The sequence below is a fragment of the Brachyhypopomus gauderio genome, chromosome 8 (assembly GCF_052324685.1).
Source record: "Brachyhypopomus gauderio isolate BG-103 chromosome 8, BGAUD_0.2, whole genome shotgun sequence".
In the NCBI taxonomy this organism is placed as follows: domain Eukaryota; kingdom Metazoa; phylum Chordata; class Actinopteri; order Gymnotiformes; family Hypopomidae; genus Brachyhypopomus; species Brachyhypopomus gauderio.
The window spans coordinates 10,177,016-10,199,901 of record NC_135218.1 but is presented as its reverse complement, the minus strand read 5'-3'; the positions used below and the strand labels follow the sequence as shown (position 1 = coordinate 10,199,901).

The 22,886-nt window shown below is 46.5% G+C and overlaps 1 protein-coding gene across 1 annotated transcript in view; it reads left to right on the top strand.

The window, feature by feature from the left end:
* Window positions 1–8,198: 8,198 nt before the first annotated feature.
* plxna1b (plexin A1b) overlaps window positions 8,199–22,886 on the top strand; it is a 36,128-nt gene continuing 21,440 nt past the window's right edge. The window contains exon 1 of the mRNA XM_077016035.1: window positions 8,199–8,351. The gene's annotated coding sequence lies outside the window, so the exon portion shown is untranslated. The remainder of the gene's footprint in view (window positions 8,352–22,886) is intronic.

Below are 22,886 nucleotides of genomic sequence, written 5' to 3'. Positions count from 1 at the left end.
ATTATTAAAGGGGCAGAGACCCTGACTGATTGTCATTTTTGTGAGTGTGTGTGTGTGTGTGTGTGTGCTGGTGTGTCTTCATTGTGTCTCTGAAGAAAGATTTACAGTTAATAGATAGATGACACTCCTACTAAACTACTCTTGCACCCAAGGGATACAGACGCTGTGTGTATGTGTGTGTATGTGTGTGTGTGAGCGAGATAGAGTGCAGATTGGTGCAGTGTCTTGCCTCATTGGGGATGTGATGTGTTGGCAAGCAGATGATGAGTATTAATGGTGAGCATTAATAGTGTGTGTGTGTGTGTGTGTGTGTGTGTGTGTGTGTGTGTGTGTGTATGTGTGTGTTTGTGCGTGCGTGCGTGTGCATGCGTGCGTGTGTGTGTGTGTGTGTGTGTGTGCGTGCGTGTGCCTTGCAAGAGCAGGGCTGTTGAGGTTCATTGGTATGGATGTCTTACAGCTCTGATCAGATCAAAGGCATGGTTACTTTCATCATTACCTCAGCTCTCACAACGCACTGTCAAATACACTTCACTTTGGCACAACACGCAAGACACACACACATGTTCTAATATTCCTGTTGTAGCCTCTAGCCTTCAGGGACTATGTATCAGTAGCGTTTTTGGGTTGAGATAATTGACCTGGAATCATAGTAAGTTGCAACAAGACTGTAACAGTGTGTGCTCTCTCACAAACAGTACCGAAAGTCTAGAATAATATATCTATAAATATGGCACATTATATCCTAGATACGTCCAGATAGACTCTCCCATCGGCTCTGTTTTCACCTTCCCATCTCAGGGGCACCTACGCACTTCCACATGTCATCATCTGTGGCCGACCAATCCTTACAGCTCCTCCCAGAGTGCACTGCTGTCTCGGCCTTGGTGTTGTGTTGGCATGGCTACTGCCGGAAGCCTACAGTGGCTATAGCATCATCATCAAACTTCGGTGTAGAGTGTCCTTGTGAAGTGCTCCCTTGGACATCAGGTGTCCACTTAAGAGATTGCGACCTACAAAGGCACCAAAGGGCAGCAGGTAATTTAGACAACACACATACGCTGGATTTGGATGTGGTGTCTGGTGGCCAGGTTTAATAAGTGAATGGCTGTGCTTGCTTAGCAATATGGAGCACTCTTAACTGGCCCCAAGACAGCAGAGTAACAGCTCGTATTGGATTTTATGGGATGTTCTTCCCACTCGCTGATCTGTGAACAGCTCTTCATGCCACAGCAAAACTGAAACTAAATGGTCAATTGTTAGAGGGAGTGATTAAGAGTGACTTGATGGATGTTGTGTATTGTCTTGACTTTCTAAATGCACCGTCTTTTAGGTGACATACTGTCATCTCCTCTTCTTTTCTACAGCGTCCCAGACCTGAATCAGCAGTAGCATCACCTACTGGCTGGCAAACATACAGACAGCAGCAGAAAATTAATTTTAGAGTGATGAATGTCTTTTGATATTAAGTGACTGTCAAATCATATTCAAATTCTATTATAGTACCAAATGCAATTGCAAAAGGAAATATGTATCATAGCTTTTGAATCTCAACATTTTATGGTGATTCCTTTACAGGTTAATCTACAATGTAGCAACTGCATTAAATACATTTGTGAATCCTTGAGAATGACCTTGATTTGTGTTTATTTGACAGGGCAATTACAGATAAACACAGTTATATGAGAATGCAACAGATATTATTTATATGAGCCATCTTTTAACATCTAATTTACATTATTTCCTGCATTACTGGTTCGTAGAAGTGTGGTCTCATCTTCAACAGTGTCTTGTGTCACAATAACAGACAAACACTCTGCATGAACTGATAACATACAAACAACTGTGCTTCTTCTCATTAGTATGGCACAACTGCAGTGGTTAGAGCTGTAGTGGATAGAGCTGTAGTTAACAGCTATATTGATTAGAGTTGTAATGGACAGCTGTAGCGGATAGAGTTGTAGTGGTTAGAGCTGTAGTGGTTAGAGCTGTAGTGGACAGCTGTAGTAGATAGAGCTGTAGTGGATAGAGTTGTAGTGGTTAGAGCTGTAGTGGTTAGAGCTGTAGTAGATAGAGCTGTAGTGGACAGCTGTAGTAGATAGAGCTGTAGTGGATAGAGCTGTAGTTAACAGCTATATGGATTAGAGTTGTAATGGACAGCTGTAGCGGATAGAGTTGTAGTGGTTATAGCTGTAGTGGTTAGAAGTGTATTAGATAGAGCTGTAGTTTATAGAGCTGCAGTGGTGAGAGATGTAATGGATAGAGATGTAGTGGATATAGCTGTAGTGTATAGAGCTGTAGTGGACAGCTGTAGTGGATAGATCTGTAGTAGATCGAGCTGTAGTGGACAGCTGTAGTGGATAGAGCTGTAGTAGATAGAGCTGTAGTAGATCGAGCTGTAGTGGATAGCTGTAGTGGATAGAGCTGTAGTAGATCGAGCTGTATTGGACAGCTGTAGTGGATAGAGCTGCAGTAGATAGAGCTGTAGTGTATAGAGCTGTAGTAGATCAAGCTGTAGTAGATCGAGCTGTAGTGCATAGAGCTGTAGTAGACAGAGCTGTAGTAGATAGAGCTATAGTGGACAGCTGTAGTAGATAGAGCTGTAATGGACAGCAGCAGCGGTTAGAGGGACTGGAAGAGCTTTGCAGCTTTCAGGTCATTGATACTGATGTTTGTGATATGATTTGCCCATGCGTCATGTCTGATGCAGGCTCATGGCGGATGGCTGCACCCCTTTGCCAGGATGGTTGGAGAGACAGTGCAGCTGAATCGAGGGTTGGCCATTCTGAGGCATAAGTGGTCTTTTGTTTAGTCGTTCTGTTGAAGATTTACTCCTGTGATTTACTCCTTTGTAGGCTGTGTTCTTGAAGCATCCATCTTTTGTGAAGTGTCAGAGAACAAACCTCTACCCCTCCTCTCTAAAATCTCTTGGTACATTTAGTTCCCTCTATGCTACCCTGGGGCAGCAAAGCAGCCCCACACCAAGATGCCCCCCACGATACCCGCCCTCCCCAATGATGCCCCCCCCCCATGATGCTTCATGTTGGTATGCAATTCCGTCCTCCAAACGCAGCATTACACATTCTTGACAAAGAGTTTAACTTCAAGGGAAAGAAAAAGGGTAATAAATGACCTCCACTTGGGTACAGTTTGGCTTATTGTACATTGCTAAACATCCAGGGATTTAGCAATACTTTGGTAATATTTTCCAGCTTTATGTAGCTCAACATTTTTTCTCATGCTTATGTATTCTTTTGATTTTGTTTTGATTATCTTGGTTTGTGGTGTTTCTTCTGATTTTGACATGGTTCTCATGAATGGTTCTTTCAAACTATAGGTGCTGTTTTCCCTGTCTCAGCTCTTTGACTGGAACATTAGACTGCAGTAAGTGTTCAGAGTCCTTATTCACCTTAAGGTTCACACGATTTCAGGTTGCACTATGAATGCTTAAATGATGTGTTCAGTACTGACAAGATAGATTATGCAGCTCTGTTTATTGCTGTGACTTTGGTTAACATCTTACGTGGAATCCAGAAAATCAGGTAATTCCTGCACAAATTTTTCTTGCCAATGTACTCTGCTTTACATTTTCATCCAGACTGGAGAGGAGGGGGGTGGGGGGGGGGGGGGGGGGTGAGAGTCATGTAGGGCACCTGCGGGACACTCGCAGGACTATCGTCCCGCTCAAGGTCAACCCCTCCTGGCCTTCGCCAACACGAGAGCAGTTCTGTCAGCTCCTTCCTCTCGCCTCTTTTCTCATGTTCCTCCTCCACTCTTCAATTATTCAGATGAGGAGGGCTGGCCTCCGCGCCTTAATTACTGCACCGAGAGCCTCGGAGGGAAGAAGAGCAGCAAATGAGTCCACAGCCTAAAGCCACACGTCCAGAAACACAGCTAGAGACACAGCCAGACACACGTCCAAAAACACAGCTAGAGACACAGCCAGACACACGTCCAGAAACACAGCTAGAGACACAGCCAGACACACGTCCAGAAACACAGCTAGAGACACAGCCAGACACACATCCAGAAACACAGCTAGAGACACAGCCAGACACACGTCCAGAAACACAGCTAGAGACACAGCCAGACACACGTCCAGAAACACAGCTAGAGACACAGCCAGACACACGTCCAGAAACACAGCCAGACACACAGCTAGAAACACATTCAGCCACATATCCGGTCACACGTCCAACCACACAGCCAGAAACACATTCAGCCACATATCCTGCCAAATGTCTAGCCACACAGTCAGAAATACATCCAACCACACAGCCAGAAACACATCCAGCCACACAACCAGAAACATATCCAACCACACAGCCAGAAACACATTCAGCCACATATCCAGCCAAATGTCTAGCCACACAGTCAGAAATACATCCAACCACACAGCCAGAAACACATCCAGCCACACAACCAGAAACATATCCAACCACACAGCCAGAAACACAGCCAGCCAAATGTCTAGTCACACAGCCAGAAACACATCCAGGCACACAATCAAAAAGACATACAGCCACATATCCGGTCACACGTCCAACCACACAGACAGAAACACATCCAACCACAGTCACTCACAAGACGGGATGGTACAGTCACTAAAAGCTAAACAGCACTGTAGTCAAAACACACAACCGACTACAAATGCTATGAAAACTAAGACCTACAGTAAAGCCAACTGCAATTTGAGGTTCATAAAAAAATGGATGTTAAAGTGCACAACACAGTAAACCACTGCAGAGACAGAACACAGGTTATTACATCAAATTGCTATGCTGTTTACAGAAGGCACTGTGTGTAGCTAGCGTACAACTGCAAAATGTTTATGCCTCACACATAAATTTTCTTCAAGCTCTATGTCATTACTGTGGCCTCATTACTCTTTTGTGTATGCAATGGAGTGTAAATTAGTAAATCTAATAATGCTGCTATACTATACATATATCAATACAGTGCATACCCAGAAATCTATCAGCACTGGATTGCATCACTGTGTCGATAGCTGACCTTGTCCCACTACATCCATTAAGGTCTTACTAATAAACCTAATTTAGACGCAGAGCTGCGACTGGAGAATATGCTGCACTTTCAAATCAATGCGGCCCTGTAACCACTGAGAATAGTCCATAGATTCCCATAACCTGGAAATATAAACCGTAGAGCCTGATGGGTTAAATGGTGAAGCCACTGGCCAATGTGTAGTTTGTGACTATTGATTACACGCAACTGTAGTTATATGTACTAAATATTTTTTTTCATACGTTTTATGGAATATCGGCTGAACTGCGGGGCTCATGTGGGGAGACGGGATATTTTGAGAGGCAATATTTGTTGTATAATATTTGGCTGCCTGATGTCTTAAATTCTATTTGAGCACCGGGCATTTAGAATAGAGCACTGTTTGGACGATGGCAGTGCTGGTGACCACATACACTCGCGGCTGTCTCTGCCGCACACTTCTTTGTGCAATCTTATCACTCCATCTAGACATGGCAAGCTAAACTCTACCCAGCAGGAGAGAGGGGAACATGATGGTGTGTATTCGTGTATGTGTGTGTGTGTGTGAGAGAGAGAGAGAGAGAGCACAAAAGAGACAGGAGCTGGCTGTGTCACCTGTAGCTCTGGCCAGGCCAGGAAACAGGACACTGCTCTTGCAGTCTGCTGGACAAAAGCTCGCTGGGGAATGATGGCTTGTTTGACCATCCCCTCATCAAATCTTACCCAGTGATAAAAAGATCCAATGACGAGAGACGTGAGGAAAAAAACTACTGCGATTCTGGAGACACGTGGGACGTGTCCCAAGCCAGCGTTTTAACCCTTTAGTGTGCGCATGCCCACTGTTTCCCCAACGGAAACCGAAGAGGGGCGTGCAGTTGGACAGGCGAGGGTTAATGCCAGCGCGATCCTTAAACACGTGCTTTCTTAAGATGGCAGCTGTTTGTGTATTCCACCTGTTAAAAGTGTGTGGTTGTAACCTGAGACAAAAGCTCTTTGTTTCCACAGCTGATCTTATAGAAGTGGGTGAGGAGTTTTCAGAAACCTTTTAAGATGCAGCCCCAAGAGACGACTGAAAGGAACGGAATTAATTTGTCGAGGTTTATATATCAAAACATACTTTGAGGTTTAGCCTCAGTGAGATGTGCCAATTTATTGTGTGCACAGTTCTCATTGTGTTTATGTTTTTGTGTTATACAATAATCAATCTTTATACTTTTTAATGAAAAATTAAGATTCCAAATTAGCATACCTCCAAAAAATAGCCCCTTTTTAAATGCTTCAGACCACTCCATTAACACACCAAACAGTTGACATTTGTTAAATGCATGCTATTCTGAAGCAACCCAAGGTCTCAGTGTGATTAGTGTGCCAAGTTTATTATGCCTCAGCTGTTTAGACTTTAATACACTCATACTGTAAAATATATGGTAGGAATAATGTAAGTTAATGAATTTAACATTTAAATTTGACCAGATTAAGAGTTTAATATATCTTCACTCATATAATTGCTTTCCCTTAAGGAATTAACACTTCTATTGTATAATAGATACATTATTTTTCTGTGAACACTATGCATGGCTAGCATCATCTTTCCTACTTGTATAAATAACAACCTAATTTTCCATTAAGTAATTATTTTGATATTTATTGTAAGTAAAACCACTAAAAATGTTACTTTGTCAACACTATGTTCTCTATGGTATAGCTATTAACCTAGAGTTTTTAAGTTGTGCTGTGTACAAGCACAAATTATGTACTGCGTGTGTGTGTGTGTGTGTGTTAATACCTGGTCTAATCTGTCCCCAGCAGGCCCAAACAGACTCTGTCTCCAGTTCTGAGCCTAGCCATGTGTCTCTGTCTGCGTTAACAGGATTTTACAGATCACAGCCTGATCAGACCGAATTTACTCAATGATGACCTGTGTGTATGTTTTTGTATGCATGTTTGTATGTGTATAGATGCTGAATTGTGATTGTATTTGTTGGATTAAATGAATAATGTCTGCTGATGTGCCTATGTTTATTAACAGTCGGTTAGTGCTAGAAAATAACTGAGATATAACGTTACATTTCGCAGTGATCTGTTGGGGTTATATACTTGAATCAACGCGCGTTTTCGACAAACAGCAGTACAACGTGAGCATAAATGCAGTGTACATTTAAATGAGCTCAAATAGGAGAGTAACAGGTAGTTAACCACTCTAAGTAGAACAGTGAGTTGGGACTTTGCCAAAGGTGCCATGTTCCAACACGAGGGCATATGGGGCTATGGATATCGCCGCAGCCCCCCAGATGATCACGCTACTCTCGCGGGCTCCCAGGCCAAGGAGAGTGTTTGTTCTGTACCCAAAGTCTGCGGCATTAAAAGTGCACGACTGATCCCACAGAAGCAGCCCGCGTGCAATCTGTGTAGAATGTTTGTTTTCCGCTTCACGCGCTTCAGGGCGAAATAGGGGACGTCTGCGGCATCACGGCACGCGACGATCTTTGTTGAATTCGAACGTTCGAATGTTTTGCAGTTAAGCTAACTATATATATAAATAACACATCCTTGATCTCAATTAATAAAAATCTTTGAAATCAGTTGACAATCTCTTATTTCTACCTGTTGTCTGTTCCATTTGCACAAGAGCAGTTGAAATTGATTCACAATCAGTGTTGCTTCCTATCTGAACACGAAGTGTGGATGACTTGGAGTTACATTGTGTTGTTTAAGTGTTCCCTTTATTTTTTGAGCAGTGTATATATATATATATATATATATATATATATATATATATATATATATATATATATATATATATATATATATATAACAAATCCCTGAGACGACTTCAACTTCACGGATCTACAAAATATAATCATAACTGAACCCACAATTGAACCCAAGTGTGTTAAAATGCTGCACGCGGTGATATGACTGTAGGTTGAAGGTAGCAGTTTTAACACGTCAATTATATCGACTTGCTTATAGGAAGCTCTTTAGCTCTTTTGTATAGCGTACGTCTAGAAAATGTCAGGTAGATGTAGAGACACGAGAAGGTCTTACGTGTCTCGTTACAGTTTTTTTTCTTTCTTTCTTTCGCGCGTCTCCGTCGGCACGCGGAACAGTGGCGCCCTCCACGGGACGTGTCCGTGTTGGGCACGAGCCCGGCGCGCTCCCCGCCCGCCCCAGATCGAGGCGCGCGCCCCCTCCCGCGAGGCAGAGCTGCATTCCGTCCTCCTCATACCGGGGAGCCGCGGCGCCGCGCGAGCACACGTTCACCGCGCGAGCACTCGTTCGCCTCGCTGGATACACGCTCAAGTTTTGGAGTTTAACGAGGATGTGTACCGTGATGATCACTTAGACAGGTAGGTGGGGTGTATGGACCGGTCCACGGTGGCGGGACCGCGAGGGGGTGGACGTGTTTAGGGCGACCCGCTTTGGTACGGACGGGTTGCGGGAGGCTCCCCGCTCGCCCGGACTGGTGTCCGCCTGGCGCCCGTGCAGGTCCGGTCTGGTCCAGCCTGTGTTTTTAAACATACCCATGCAGAGCCTCGTAGCAAGCAGTGTCCGTCTTTTATCGGAACCATCGGAACGCGTCGTTGCAGTTTTAATGGTAGATTTACATTTACGATCACATTCTCCTGGCGAACATGAAATAGCAACTTTACATTGTGGGGACTGGGCTGAACCCACACACGGGTCACAGTCTCTGCAGTCGGTGTCGGGTTGTTCAGCCCAAATGGTTTTCGCCCGTGATTGAAACACGGTCCAGTTGTAACAGGTTGGGTCGCTACTATGTGTCCTAAACAACTACAGTCCCACTTTGTGTGTTCCGTTGTGTTCTGTACCGATATAGTACAACAGTGTTCTTGAAAATGTGTCGATAAAGCGAGAAACCAGCTCGGTTTAGTCGGTGAAAGGTAGAGCTAAAACCCAAATGTGAGGCACGTCCTGGAGAAAGGTTCTGCCTTTTACACGGCGGTGGTTTCATTCATAGCAGTTCGGAACACGTACTGAAACCTTATGTTTCTGAAGGGCTTTAAAACTCTCCTTACCATACACACCCTTTAACTGTACGAATGAGAGGACAAGTTGTCCAGTGTGGTTCCGCGACGCTTCGGAACGGTCCATAACCTCTGGTTGGGTTTAGATGATCAGTACTTGTGCGGTACCGTAACTGTTTGCAGTGTCCGTGGGTTGAGGCGTTCGTTATGTGGTCGATACAGTAAACGCAGCCCGTATTGCGGAGTGCTCGAAACGGGTCCAGTTCGTGTGGGTTTTCTGCTTTTCCGAGTATTTCACAAAGTGTTGACAATATTAAAACGGGCAGAAAATCGCAAATAAGACACACGTACCTCACCTGACCAAAAAAAAAAGTTCCACGAAGGAGTTTTGAGGGATTTTTATCCGTGTTTGCGATTTTGTGTACCCTCCTGGCCACGGTAGACGGGCGAACCGACTGGTGTGATTCGGCGACTGCACGTACACTCGTTGAATGTTTAATGAAACGGACCCGTTGAAAAGCGACTGGGCTCGACTCCTTACACGTCCATTCACCCCCCCCCCCCCCCGGTTGTTGCCCCGAATCGTCGATTAACGGCGCGGCGAACATTCAGATGTAAATGGAGAACGCGTGATTGAATCATTTGTTTTGTATGGGGCACACAAGTCGAATACGCGACTAACGGGAATCTCACGGTAGTCATTGTGGACAAAATGACACCGGGTTTTATCCACGGTTTACGCACCGTATAGTCAGTAAAGTCTGAGTAAGCCTGATATTTAATACATACATTTAATTTAATACAATGTCTCGACTATACTGAGGCACTGGAAGGACTCGACGTAATTAGAATAGTCGTAACGACTAACAAAATGACTGTCGTTCCTGTCACACGTTATTAAGCACCTTCAATTCTTTTTTTGTTTTGTTTCGCCGTTTCGGGCGCTTGTTTAAGTCTAGTTGTGCTGGTAGGACTCGTGATGTGTAAAGTTTGGGATGCAGACGAACCGAGCTGTGGGCCCGCTTGATGCTGGACACGGTTGTTTCAGCACAGCACGTCTGCGCAGCCCTGCGCATACGACCCGGGGCTGTGAAGACCAGCACGGCCCAAACGGGTTTCTAATGACCACACAACGCTCACGATTATACCCGGACAGAAATAATTTATCTAGGAAACAAAAATGATTGGAAATAAATTGCTCAAGTGGGACACAATTACGGGGAATAGAAGATATGGGCATTGGTAGAAATTGGCCACAAAGGGAGAAGATTAGGATTTTGTTTTGACTCGGCCTGGATGAATGGGAAGAGAAATGAAATAATTTAGGAAAGATAAAGATTATGCATGTTCTTCACTTTTTGACATTGTGATTAATTTCCTTATCAGAACTTAGCCCGTGTGCTCCAGGGGTGCAATATGTCACGTGTGTTGTCCTAAAAATGTCACTTTTTGAATTGACTAGATGTGTGTTTATGCATGTGTACCCAGGATCTGGTCAAGCTAGCCGCTGTGAGATGACTGGGAGACATCTCTAGCTAGTTTGACAGGCCTCCTCATCTGTCTTTCTCTCTTGTGTGACTTGCAGAAGCTAATTTCGAATGTTCACATTTCATGGTGTGTATCCTTCTGTGTTTGATTTCTAATAATTTATTTAGTTCTTTGTCATCTGTCTATAAACCAAGGAATCTCTCTCTCTCTCTCTCTCTCTCTCTCTCTCTCTCTCTCTCACGTGCTTGCATGCTTTCACTCAATCTTTCATTCACACACTCCTGCCTGTCCCAAGGCATGTGATGATATAAAAGAGCATTTAAGAGTGCTGGGTGTTACAGTGTAAAGGCTGAGTCATAAAGAGAAACCAAGAGCAAGAGGTTTTAGTTCCCAAACACACACACACACACATACACACACACACACACACACACACACACACACACACACACCCTAACAATTGTGTCTCTCCCCGAGGCTCTTGCTCTGCAGGGAGCCTGACCTCCCATGAGGGTGCACATTCACACTCTGCAGCTCCTTGCACCACAGACCAGCACCACGGCTACACACACACACACACACACACACACACACACACACACACACACACACACACACACTGCACATGTAAGGATCCCAGGTGCTTTAAAGCTGTACGATATCACATACATACATATGCATGACCAGTTTAGTTAACTATTAATGTGTCATGGTTAATTATTATTTTAGCATTATTTAGAAAAAATTATTTACTCTTGTGTGATCATGTGAATGCTGCAGTTAATTTCATCACCTATGGAGCCGTCACCACGGATGTCTGAGACGCTCCTGTGATGGCACAGAATGCTTCCAGAACCCAGCAGAACTTGTGATGCACTGGTGCTGGTTTTGCATATTGTAGCTTCCAGCACTGGAAATGCCAGAAGCACAGTGGTAATTAAAATGAAAACAATGCGTTTTGCATCCCTCACATATACTCGCACTTGTGCGGTCATTCGAGAGCTTGGGCTTTGTGCGGTCTCAGGTTGACGTGTTCTCACCCAGTGCTTTGTCAGGTGGCCCAAGAAAGGCTGGCGTACTCCAGAGGAGTGAAAGATATGAACGACCAAGACGCAATTAGATCTGTAACTGCCTCACCCAGTTACTTTAGGTGACAACATCATATTGGGATAAAAGGTTTTAGCGCTGTGGATTTAAGGTTCAGTGCTATGGACGAGGTTGTGAGTCGGATAACGTTTTGGGAAGCAGGTACAGCTGCCGTGACAGCACTCGTAGAAGTTATTTATTATTAAACCCCAGCCTCCTCTGCTGGTGTTTTTATCTGTTATACTCAGCTATTTTTCAGAAGACCCCTGTCATCCTCTTCTTACTCTGTCTTTCTTCAGCCCACCCCCCCAAAAGATGACTTTAGATGAAGTTGTAGCAGACACGCAGTTCAACTATATTAAAGAGGGTTTCAAGAATGGAAGCTTCTCCTTCTTGGCAGTCCAGGCCCCTCCGTAGTAATTAGAATGCAGACTGAATGCATTTGATTTAGACGTTGTGAGAATATCCTGTCAGATGTATTTCACTGAAGTTGCTGGAGAGCTGTGTGTGTGTGTGTGTGCGTGTGTGTGTGGGGGGGGGGGGTGGACTGCTGCTTCAACATACACTCTGGTGTTGGAGTGCTCAGCTGTGTGTGTGGGTTGGGGGATACAGCACTGAAGAATCAAACCCTCTAGAGAAAATTGGAACAAATGGTGGGGGTGTATGGGGTATTTGAAGGGATGGGGCGTGAGCAGGGGCCAGTGTGTGGGGTATTTGAAGGGATGGGGCGTGAGCAGGGGCCAGTGTGTGGGGTATTTGAAGGGATGGGCCGTGAGCAGGGGCCAGTGTGTGGGGTATTTGAAGGGATGGGCCGTGAGCAGGGGCCAGTGTGTGGGGTATTTGAAGGGATGGGCCGTGAGCAGGGGCCAGTGTGTGGGGTATTTGAAGGGATGGGCCGTGAGCAGGGGCCAGTGTGTGGGGTATTTGAAGGGATGGGCCGTGAGCAGGGGCCAGTGTGTGGGGTATTTGAAGGGATGGGCCGTGAGCAGGGGCCAGTGTGTGGGGTATTTGAAGGGATGGGCCGTGAGCAGGGGCCAGTGTGTGGGGTATTTGAAGGGATGGGCCGTGAGCAGGGGGGTATTTGAAGCGATGGGCCGTGAGCAGGGGCCAGTGTGTGGGGTATTTGAAGGGATGGGTGCGTGAGCAGTGGCCAGTGTGTGGGGTATTTGAAGGGATGGGTGCGTGAGCAGTGGCCAGTGTGTGGGGTATTTGAAGCGATGGGACGTGAGCAGGGGCCAGTGTGTGGGGTATTTGAAGGGATGGGGCGTGAGCAGGGGCCAGTGTGTGGGGTATTTGAAGGGATGGGCCGTGAGCAGGGGCCAGTGTGTGGGGTATTTGAAGGGATGGGCCGTGAGCAGGGGGGTATTTGAAGCGATGGGCCGTGAGCAGGGGCCAGTGTGTGGGGTATTTGAAGGGATGGGTGCGTGAGCAGTGGCCAGTGTGTGGGGTATTTGAAGGGATGGGGCGTGAGCAGGGGCCAGTGTGTGGGGTATTTGAAGGGATGGGCCGTGAGCAGGGGCCAGTGTGTGGGGTATTTGAAGGGATGGGGCGTGAGCAGGGGCCAGTGTGTGGGGTATTTGAAGGGATGGGGCGTGAGCAGGGGCCAGTGTGTGGGGTATTTGAAGGGATGGGGCGTGAGCAGGGGCCAGTGTGTGGGGTATTTGAAGGGATGGGCCGTGAGCAGGGGCCAGTGTGTGGGGTATTTGAAGGGATGGGGCGTGAGCAGGGGCCAGTGTGTGGGGTATTTGAAGCGATGGGCCGTGAGCAGGGGCCAGTGTGTGGGGTATTTGAAGGGATGGGGCGTGAGCAGGGGCCAGTGTGTGGGGTATTTGAAGGGATGGGGCGTGAGCAGGGGCCAGTGTGTGGGGTATTTGAAGGGATGGGGCGTGAGCAGGGGCCAGTGTGTGGGGTATTTGAAGGGATGGGGCGTGAGCAGGGGCCAGTGTGTGGGGTATTTGAAGGGATGGGGCGTGAGCAGGGGCCAGTGTGTGGGGTATTTGAAGGGATGGGGCGTGAGCAGGGGCCAGTGTGTGGGGTGAAGCTTGAGTGAGGTGTGAGCTGCTCTCTGCAGCCCTGAATATGGAGGTGGGTGGTTTCGTAATGCTTCCCTTCCTGCGGCGGGTTCTTCTCACTTCCTCTTTCTCTCTCTCTCAGGTCCTCTCTTCTCTCCCCCACTTCATCTCTCTCATTGCCTCTGTTTCTCTCCGTCATGGCTTCTTCTTTATTTTGAAGTGGCCTGAATTGTATTTTGCTAAATATTTTTAGAAGTTAGGCCAGTGACTTAAGGCTGGGGACTGAAGTGTACAGTATTACTACTACTATTACAACTACTACAGTTAATAATAGAGTTTTATTTATAAATGAATTTAAGGATAACAAAGTTCGCTGTACAAAACATCAAAATAGCAATGAACATAAGGATGTAAAAATACACAGGTATAGACAGATGTAAAAACACACACCAAAATAAACATTCCCGTAAAACCAAAGAAATGAATAACAAAACCTAGCAAACAAATGTACGTAATTGTGAATAAAAACATGGAGTCACTAGACTGCGCTTCACGAGCGAGAGATGCAGCCGGCGGAGGTGAACTCGCTGTTGTTGGTTGAGCACGAGCTGCACAGACCTCAGCCGAGGAGGATTTAGCTCCCGGAGTGTAGGAGGGGTTAGCCGAGCTTCAGGAGGATCAGAGCGGAGAAGGGCGTTGGAGCAGCAAGGAGCAGGAGAAGAGGGAGCGGCCGGGCCGGGAAGGGACGGGGAAACCCAGCCGGGCCTTGCCGGAACCGACGATGCGCTTTAATATCGTCCTAGAGACCGAGGAGGCAGCCCGTGTGGGTGTCTGAGTGGGGGAGGGGACGTTTGTGTTGATACGGCTCGGTGTCGGGAGGAACCCTGGCTGCTTCCTGAAGCCAGAACCTGGAATCTCGGCAGGATGCATGACGGAGAAAGCCGGTTCCTCGGCGTGAAAGGACGTAAATCCAGGAATGTTCTTGAGATGAAAGGAAGCTGTCTTCACATCTCTGATGTGCCGGTCAAACAACAGTTTGCAATCTCTTAAAGGGTAACTGGGGCAGCGGTTCCTCTGCTGTCCGATATATCGGGAACTAAAGCAGCGTAGATTTAGAACCCTGAAGACACCGACCAAGTCATATCTGTTGGACAGCAGCACCAGAATGTGGTTTTAAAAATGCTGCCTATGGTACACTGGGCGGAGTGAGAAGGTGTTTTGTGGCAGCAGAAAGGACCTGTGCTCTCCCAACGTTCTGCGTCGCTCCTCTTGAGAAGCACCGCTGTGATCTGAAGTGCTCGCCTTCTCCAGCGCAGTCTCGTCCGTGAAGGCCCCGCCTGCTCTGAAAGGTGCCCGCTCGCCTTTCATGCTTGTATTGACTGTGCATGTCTCAAAAGTGCTTTTTTTTGTGCATCTAAAATTGTGTGGCCCTGGCACCAGAACACCCAGTTCAGCGCTATTGAGCAGGAAGAGCGTGTGCCTCTACGTCGTCAGCGCAGGTTTCGGTCCAGCACACACTACGGCAGCCACACGTGACCACTTCCTGCGAGTAAAACCGCACACACACACACACACACACACACACACACACACACACAGAGGTACCCACTATTGTCTCTCGAACTCGAAGGTGTGTAATCCAGGAGCAGCTGTCCTGGACATGGGAAGAGTCTTTCATTGTGTTCTGCTGCGAATACCTGCGCTGGTAGCGTTTATCCTGTCTTCTCAACACGCCTCGTTGTGCTTTGTTGACTTGTGGGGGGAGAAAAACTCTTAAGTGTGCTGATGTCATTGGTTGCTACAGCGTTGACCTTGTCAGGCAGGGTATTTAGGAGCAGGTCAAAGGTCTGAGCTTTGTCTCTGACTGATGACGTGCACGCACGTGGGCGTGGAAGCACGCTTGTGTTGGTGCGGCGTGGTGCACGCGCGCGTACGGTTGCCGTTGGAGTGTGTATGTTGATGCACTAAGAGTGTTTTGTGTATGCATGCACACACTCCAGATGCCTTTCTCTCTTTACTTATTTAGTTTGTTTACCTCTTTTTTCCCCCCGCAGAGAGGCTGGCACTTATTCCGCAGTGGGCCGCAGGCCTGCCTGCTCAGGACCTTCTCACGCCACTGTGTGTGTAGCAGGATGAAAAGGCAGCGTGTGTGTGGACCAGAGACGTGCAGAGCATATTAGGACATCGGTCTCTTTCCCAATTGGAGAGAACGCATTCATTCTCCTGTTTTCTTCCTTCCATTATTTTCCGGTTTCTCACGTTCACCAAGATCTCTCGCTACTGTTTTCCAAGGGTTGTGCAGTCTGCAGGCCTTTTGTCTCTATGGCAGTCTGGTCCTGGTCCTGGTACTTTGTAGTGGGCTTTAAGCTGATCTCTGTAGCTAGTTTGTCTTATGGAGAGGTGTGTGGGGAGGGATGAGGAGGTGGAGAGGGATGAGGAGGTGGAGAGGGATGAGGAGGTGGGGAGGGATGAGGAGGTGGGGAGGGATGAGGAGGTGGGGAGGGATGAGGAGGTGGAGAGGGATGAGGAGGTGGAGAGGTATGAGGAGGTGGGGAGGGATGAGGAGGTGGGGAGGGATGAGGAGGTGGGGAGGGATGAGGAGGTGGAGAGGTATGAGGAGGTGGGGAGGGATGAGGAGGTGGGGAGGGATGAGGAGGTGGGGAGGGATGAGGAGGTGGGGAGGGATGAGGAGGTGGAGAGGATGAGGAGGTGGAGAGGGATGAGGAGGTGGAGAGGAAGAGGAGGTGGAGAGGGATGAGGAGGTGGAGAGGTATGAGGAGGTGGAGAGGTATGAGGAGGTGGAGAGGTATGAGGAGGTGGGGAGGGATGAGGAGGTGGGGAGGGATGAGGAGGTGGAGAGGAAGAGGAGGTGGAGAGGATGAGGAGGTGGAGAGGGATGAGGAGGTGGAGAGGGATGAGGAGGTGGAGAGGGATGAGGAGGTGGAGAGGGATGAGGAGGTGGAGAGGGATGAGGAGGTGGGGAGGGATGAGGAGGTGGAGAGGGATGAGGAGGTGGAGATGATGACGAGGTGGAGAGGGATGAGGAGGTGGGGAGGGATGAGGAGGTGGAGAGGGATGAGGAGGTGGAGATGATGACTAGGTGGAGAGGGATGAGGAGGTGGTGTCACAGCGAGTGTTGATGGGAGAAAGGACGAAGTCCACCGTGCACAGAATCCCACAGGAATGCATGAGCACCCAGATAACCCATCCCGCCCCCCATCTGCTGATCTTTGACCTCTTCTAAGCCATGGCCCCATCCATCTATCTGTCTCACAGCCTCTCTTTCATTCTCTGTCTGTCTCTCCCCCACCCCCGTGTCTTTCTCTCTGTCTTTCTGTCTCTGTTCCTTTGTTCTTAACTCTTTTGTGCTTATATCTGGTCTACTGACTCTCCCGATGACTGGGTTTACCTTTATCGTAAACAGCAGATGAAGAGAAGCAGGAATTTTAGAAGGGCTCAGCTTTTGCAGTATTTTAAAGATGTCCTCGTGAAGTTAGGTGGTAAAGCTAATCAGTACAGAGGCCAGGCTATATCGGGGCTACGCTAAGTGCATGAGGTGTGTTTGCGATGCTAAGTGCTACTGTCTTATCCTCTTAGAGGACACGACAGGTTGTTGGACTGTTGGTAGTTCGCTGACCACGGAGGAGATGGCTGCCTCTTCAGAAGACCTACTTAATATTTGCGTGTGTGTATTCTAGGCCGGGCTGAATGTATATATGTCAGCCTGTGTGTGTGTGTGAACCCAGCACTCTGGATTCCCCACTCGTCCTCAGCTCTGTCTTCTGCACACATGCACGTGCTGCGTGTTAAGTGGAAACACACGTGTGTGTGTGCAGCTCGGGCGAGTGCTGGTGGAGGGATTGTGGAGGAGGAGGAGGAGGAGTTAGGAGGAGGAGGTGGTAACTTGGGCCCCATGGTCCCACGCCTCCAGCCCACTGCCTGCTGTAGACCAGGGAGGGGGGGGGTGTAAAAAGAACGCCAGCAGCCTGCTGTGCGTGCGGGTGGTGGAGACGTGTTTTTGTGTGTCAGGGGTTAAGTCATCCCCCACCCCTCCTGCCTCCACTTTACATTGCCTCCCGCTGTGTGAATCAGAAAAGTTTTAAGGTCATTACTGACTAATTAAATTCTAATGGGCACACTGTGCTTGTTCGGTCTTTTGTGGATTTATTTATTTTTTTGCTGATTGTCACTTTAAGAAAAAGGTCTTAATGACATAAAGACAGTATTAAAGGACTTTTCTGGGCTTGTTGCTCTTTTCTCCAGCGTGGGCTGGTGTGAAGTCTCCTGGGTGAGAAGGTGGAGCTCACTCGCCTCATCCCCTCCTTTATGGTCCTGAGTGTGTACTTTGACCTGTTTAACACACACACACACACACACCCCTCACCTCCCCCAATAGGTTAATCCACCATAGTCTGAATTGCTGGTCAGGACTGTACCAATCCTTCAAAGAGAGAGGGGTGGCAGTGATTCTAAGAGGCATTTTTATGAATCTGGAATTAGACTGGAGAGGACACTATTATCTTAGCTGGTGTTTGTCAGAGTAGTCAGCAATCTTCTCTGTAGATCGATCTTCTACCCAGCTCAGTCTGACACTGGCAAACTTTTACATTTATTTTGAGGAATCTTCGGTTTTAGAATAATTGTCCCTGGTTTTATACCAATTAATTGGTTTCGTAGGTTTGGTTTTGCATGTAGATCCCAGCAGCAAAGGCAGTTCTTCAGAACTTCTGTGTCATTTGTGGCCATAGCTGGGGAGATTCTCCTGCGCTGATAATGGCCATAAATCAGGGTTAGGGCTATTACAGGTTCTTCAAAGTAACACTTCAGGAGCTTTAAAGTTCGTGTTAAGGGTTGATGTCCATATTGAAAGAGCACGGCGGTTAAACAGATGGATAATACATTTGAATTCAGTGGGAATGACACTGCTGCCAGGCCAGGCCAGCTAATTGTCTTTGAGTATTAATGAACAAGTCCGGACATGCCTCCATATATTAATAGGTTTTGTATGTGCACATGGCTTACAAATGGGCCATGACGGAGTGAGAAAAGAATCTCTCTCTTTTTTTTCTCTTTCATTCTCTCCAGGCTCTTCTCACCCCGACTGTGGAATGTTGTGTATCTTGTTGGACACACCAATGTGTGATTGTTTCATGTTTATTTATCCTGTGTATACGTACCTCTATATGACCTAATCTCCCTTTCCCTCTGTGGTGAACTGACAGACAGGTTCTGTTTGTTTATTTTTTGGGGTTTTTTGCATTGTAGTGCTGGAGATCTATCCTTATCTCTCTCTCTCTCTCTCTCTCTCTCTCTCTCTCTCTCTCTCTCTCTCTCTTTCTCTCTCTCTGCTGCATCTGTGTAAGGGTTAGTGGATGAACTGGTCTGACCAGCCAAAGCAAAGAAGAGAACTAGCTTAATGCTGACAGTTGCATACAAACCCAAGTACAGACTGGACCATTTCCGTGTGGGTTTCGGCTCATGTGTATATTATACTATTTAGCCCAAATTATGTTGACCAAATATATAAAAAATATTTACATTTATCAGATGAATCAAGTTAATATTGTTATGCAACATGTAAACCATTTTGGTCTGATATCTCAAGTGGTTGGAGTAGCTACTGCTAACTAGCTGGCTAGTTCACGCTAGCAATAGCAGTAATTTTGCATATTGCCATCTCCTGTGTGACTTATTAGTACAACACATTGTGCAGCCTCATGTTTTAAGTAACGTTACATTCCAGACTGACAGGCAAGGTGAGACTGACTGGCGTTAGGCCAGTTAGGTGCATTCCTGATGTTGAGATATAAAAACAACTACATTTACACAGAAACAAGTGGATATTCATTTCTCTTTAAAAATGCCTGAAGCCATAATTGAAACATTTTTATGTACATCAAGTTTAATACTTAGTAATACAGTTGGCATGTTTTAAATAATGATTTGATAATAATATATAGGCTTACAAATAGTTCTACAAAAAAATTAAATATTTTCTCTCCAATCCTGGCCTCTTATTTTTGCCTTTTGTTTAAATTATTTAAATATATTTTAATTATATATATTAAATGCATTATTTTAATAGAATTTTACACGGATACGACATTTTGTTTATTGTTGACATTAAGTGGAACCATGTTGCTCCAATCTAAAAAAAAAAGCAAAAAAATCATCATTTTTTTGTTGTTGCCAAAATACACACACACACACACACACACACACACACACACACACACACACACACACACACACACACACACACACACACACACACACACAATCTCAAAAGTGGATTAGCACTTGGTCACACCTGTAAACTTGGCACTAATAATAACATTAAACATTAAATCTCATGTTACATTTTCATCCTTCTTGACTGTGGTCAATATATCTTCTATACCATTTTTGAAATAAGATCTATGTGTGTTTTTGCAAAAGTGTCATTCTTCTACAACGCCGTATATAATATTTTACCAATTAAATGTTCCATATCTTGTTTCCATCAGGATCTATAGCTGATAGCTTTCTGCTGTTTATGCAGTGTTTGGGTAAATGTAAACTTATTGTCAAAACTGGAAAAATTGTGTTTGTTATGGGTATATTTATTTGGTATCATACTCGATTTATAAAAATACAATGCACAATGTTAGCTCATTAAAATGCCACACACTTACATTTTGTCATGGACAAACCCTTTCAGTATAGTAAATATGCCCCAGAGTGTTGTAAAAAGATGACGTGATTCCTCACAGAGGTCTGTGGAAGGCCTGATCTGCGAAGACCAACGAGGAAATGGTTCCGTAATTGGCCCAGGCGTTCTGCCCACAATTTTTCATTTTTCTGGAAATTGCACCCAATTACCACATCTAGATTTATGCCCAGTACTTAGATTACTTCAGCATTAGTGTTCGCACTGACTTAAGGTCACGAGTGGAAAACTATTTTTATTTTGTGTGTGTGTGTGTGAATACTAAAAACAACAGCATTACTGTTTAAACATTTCAAACAGTGAGAGTAAGTTTGGACCTACAACATCCCTTCAGAGTATGAATATGACTATGAATATGATGTTTTTGTGTTAGTTAAATGATATGGAATTTAAAAGAGGGGTAAATTATTAAAATAGTCCTCAGAGTTCTTTATAGTTCCTTGTACTCCGTCATTGTATACATTATAGTCAGTGCAGCACGTGAACAGGAATAATACAGGGAAATGAAACTTGTGTTTCATGCTGTTTGAACCAGTCAAGTATAAAGATCAGGGATGTTCTTGGAGCTCAAATAACTCCCACACTAAAGCATCCTGTCAGAGAAGTAACTTAATGCTCAAAACCGTACTCAAGTGGATGTGCGTTTTGAAGCACCCAGTCTAACAGGTAGTCAGGACGATTTGATGCCGTGACCCATGTAGCTCATTCAGAAGAAGATGAGCTGGTTTTCTGGTTCAGATACAAGGCCTGCTCCTCATCCTTCAAAACAAGGCCAAAGGTGAAACTGCAGTTTATTCTATAAAGTTCTCACCAGACCTTGAGACAGTGTGTGACGTTAACGCTCTAGATGTTGGTTAACGCTGTCTACAATCTGATGTTACAGATCAGGTAACTATGTTATTCCATCTGTGTGAGTGCTTGGCCATTAAAACAGGGTTCTGGCTCTTACACCCACGCCTAAGGCAATGTGTCTCTTGCCCTCAGGAGTTTGAAATGTAGATTTTGGCTCAAGGTGCCGATATTTAAAAAGCATGAGGCAATAGACTAGCCTGGATTCGGCTTTTGTTTAATGGCTTTGCTCACATGGGAAGAATTGCACTGCTGTGTTTGGAGGGCCGACAGTGAGGAATGTACCAAACCTACGCCCTTGTTCCTCCTGCCAGAGGAGAGTGTGAGGCAGACGAGTGGAGGAGGAGGGAGCAGCTGGGTGTGTGTGTGTGTGTGTCTGTGTGTGTGTGTGCACGCCTATCTGTGTGGATGTGGTTTCTAACCATGTAGTTAGTAGGCTGCAGTGAAAGATAGTGGAGAGTGATTAAGGGAGAGAGTGAGAGATTGACTGAGCTGACTCAGATTTAAATTAAACTTTCTATTTCAGTGTTTTGTTTTGCACACACACACACACACACACACACACACACACACACACACACACACACACACTCCTTCCTTTCCTCTCTCTGTTGTGTGACTTTTTGGCCTTTTGGAAGCGATGTTTTGGGTTTACCTTCCTCTCTGTCTCTCTTCATCTGTCTCTCTCTTTCCGTCTCCCTGGTTCTCATCCTCCTGCCTTCTCTTCACTCGTTATCTCTGTCTCATTGCCAAAACGTGCCATGGCACATCTCGGGCTGACTTCAAGGAATTTGAGTTACATTTTCTTTCTTTGGTCCGTTAACTGCTGGACAGCATTACTGCGTGTGTGTGAGTGTGCTGTAGAGGGGCAGTTCTGTGTGTGTGTGAGTGTGCTGTAGAGGGGCAGTTCTGTGTGTGTGTGAGCGTGTTGTAGAGGGGCAGTTCTGTGTGTGTGTGAGCGTGTTGTAGAGGGGCAGTTCTGTGTGTGTGTGAGCGTGTCGTAGAGGGGCAGTTCTGTGTGTGTGTGAGTGTGCTGTAGAGGGGCAGTTCTGTGTGTGTGTGAGCGTGTCGTAGAGGGGCAGTTCTGTGTGTGTGTGAGTGTGTCGTAGAGGGGCAGTTCTGTGTGTGTGTGAGTGTGTCGTAGAGGGGCAGTTCTGTGTGTGTGTGTGAGCGTGTCGTAGAGGGGCAGTTCTGTGTGAGCGTGTCGTAGAGGGGCAGTTCTGTGTGCGTGTGAGCGTGTCGTAGAGGGGCAGTTCTGTGTGTGTGAGCGTGTTGTAGAGGGGCAGTTCTGTGTGCGTGTGAGCGTGTCGTAGAGGGGTAGTTCTGTGTGCGTGTGAGCGTGTCGTAGAGGGGCAGTTCTGTGAGCGTGTCGTAGAGGGGCAGCTCTGTGTGCGTGTGAGCGTGTCGTAGAGGGGCAGCTCTGTGTGCGTGTGAGCGTGTTGTAGAGGGGCAGTTCTGTGTGCGTGTGAGCGTGTCGTAGAGGGGTAGTTCTGTGTGCGTGTGAGCGTGTCGTAGAGGGGCAGTTCTGTGTGCGTGTGAGCGTGTCGTAGAGGGGCAGTTCTGTGTGAGCGTGTCGTAGAGGAGCAGTTGTGTGCGTGTGAGCGTGTCGTAGAGGGGTAGTTCTGTGTGCGTGTGAGCGTGTCGTAGAGGGGCAGTTCTGTGAGCGTGTCATAGAGGGGCAGCTCTGTGAGCGTGTCGTAGAGGGGCAGCTCTGTGTGCGTGTGAGCGTGTTGTAGAGGGGCAGCTCTGTGT